Here is a 2,691-nt window from a genome sequence, read left to right on the forward strand (position 1 = left end):
AACCAGATCTAACATGGGATACCACATAAGACTAAATTGAGGTATTGCGAATTTAACACCCACTTAGCGTATGTGGACTTGTATCAGAATGGATGACACAATTGCAGCAAATGCATAACTAACCAATTAGTTAATGATATGACTAGAAACCTACTTAAACAAATTAATTTCTAAAAAATAAAAGTTACAGTTATTTGGCTAAAAAATATAATTTGTTATAAACTAGAAATCTAGCTAGTCAACAGCAAAGTAAAAGATTAGGTCTCTTTAGAATACAGTGTGTGGTATTATGTTTGGACACAAGAAAACCAAGTTTTTATGGAAAATCTTTATAGCCTAAATACTTCTGGGGAATCCACGCAAACTTCAGAAGTTTAGAAGAAAATAAAGTGCAAAGGCTTTGCCACTATGGCTATGTCGAAAAAATGACATTTTCTTTAAAGCCATTTTATTTCTTAATTGTAGAAACAAACCCATTTTGAGTAAGAAATAGAAAAATGTGAAACTAGAGAAATAAAAGAGGATAAATTATGTTTTTTAATAATTTTTCTGTATAACATACTCAATTTTTGACAATTTCATAGCTAAAACAATTTTTATCAGAGATTTTTCTTATGAAAAAAAGTAATTGTTCAGTAGGGGTTGATCAGGAATTGTGTTTCATTTCAGAATCCTTTTAGCCATGTTTGTTTTTGTACTTGAGAAAAATGTTATGCAGATTGTCAACAAGCTTACATTGAGAAAAACAAGGGGCCTGATTATTATTATTAATGACCGTTGTGTGTTTGTGTTTGCCTGTTGCCCCTAGATACAGCCAAACAAATCCTATCAAAATCATTAATCGTCAGTTTAATATTAACTTTGTATTTAAACAAAAGATAAAGTAAAAATCATCTGATTGTTTGAAACATGTATAAAGGATAGAAATGTTTGGTTATTACTTTATGATCTATTTATTAATAGACTAAAATGCACTGCTTCCCAGCAGGGCTGTTAGTCAGGGTATTTGTGTGGGGTATTGTACTACCTTACTTTATGATCCATTTATTAATAGACTAAAATGCACTGCTTTCCCAGGGCTGTTAGACAGGGTATTTGTGTGGGGTATGTACTACCTTACTTTATGATCCATTTATTAATAGACTAAAATGCACTTCTTCCCCAGGGCTGTTAGTCAGGGTATTTGTGTGGGGTATTGTACTACTTACTTTATGATCCATTTATTAATAGACTAAAATGCACTGCTTCCCCAGGGCTGTTAGTCAGGGTATTTGTGTGGGGTATAATACGGTAGTTTAGTTCTGTAGTCTATAATGCTTTATATTTCACATGACAGAAGATTGTAAAAATCTGTTGAATCAGTAAGTTTGTCTAACCTGCATAACATAATGCCACACTCATTTTGGTAGAAATACACCAGGATTAGATCCAGGATTTAGAGGGGAGGGCTAATAATAGACTGGGGAAAGAAGCCTAGGCCCCATGGTTCTAATCAAAATTTTAAAATGTCGCCATGCTTTTATAAAGTCTCCCACCATTTAATTTTTCCGATTTCGGACCTCCACATACTAAAATGGCAGTGCGAAATAACACTTTTGGTTTTTAATAATAAATGAACAATAAATGGTATCATTATTGAATAAAGAATTGTTTATCTCATATAAATATATTTAATTCAAAATAAAGTTCTGTTCTTATTATCCATTTTTTTTGTCCATAATTGTTATTTTAAAATATTTTGTATAAAGCTGGTAGATTGCTCACAATAAAATACAGACAGTAGTTTTTGTTTCATTATGCAAAATATGATTTTTTTTAAATTAATGATTTATAATTAGGTGATACATTTAATATAGCTTCTAACTAATGCATTCTCCATACCAATTTATGATAAATAAAAAAATAAAATGAATGTGATGTGAAGTAGGATTGGCCAGGATATCTTTTTTCCTTCTTGATATACATTATCAATAATATTATCACAACATAAAATGGCATAGTAGGCCTCTATTAACCAAACAGAGCCTCCTAATTAGCCTTAATATAAATTGTTTTTTATACCTAAACAATTCCTGGTAATCAAAATACACATACTATTCTGAAGCACAAAATATTATTAGGAAATATATATTATTTAATCAGCAAAGCATCTATTATGAATTAAAAATATACATAGTTAGGCCTATGTGATGTTTTGTTCCAAAATCAATAAATCTTATAATGTACTAGCCCAAGCAAGTACTTCTGTACACTTTGCACATCAATAATTCACCGTCAAATATGCAATTACATTTTTAAAAATATAAGAAAACATTTAAATTATTTGTTGCTCCTAATCTATACTTTACATGGGTTAATGGAGATAATTTTGAAAAATGTTTGATCTGTATATCACATGACTTTTAAGTTTAACCCAATGTTGTAACTCTATATGGCTCTGGCTCCGCCCATAATGTCTCGCGTTCGTTTACATTGTCGAATAGGAATTATGATATCTTCCTAACACTATCTTGTTTATATTATGTTTTCAAACGATAGATAGGTAAACAAGACTTATATTTTCTATTATATGCTAGCATGCAAGACTGATTAGGTGTGTGACGCACAGAAGCAGTGACAATTATGAACACCCTATAGTCAAGTAGCGTCTGTTGATGTAGAGCTGTTCAGTTGGACTGATTTACCAGTGGA

Source organism: Antedon mediterranea, chromosome 4 (genome assembly GCF_964355755.1).
Source record: "Antedon mediterranea chromosome 4, ecAntMedi1.1, whole genome shotgun sequence".
Lineage (NCBI taxonomy): Eukaryota > Metazoa > Echinodermata > Crinoidea > Comatulida > Antedonidae > Antedon > Antedon mediterranea.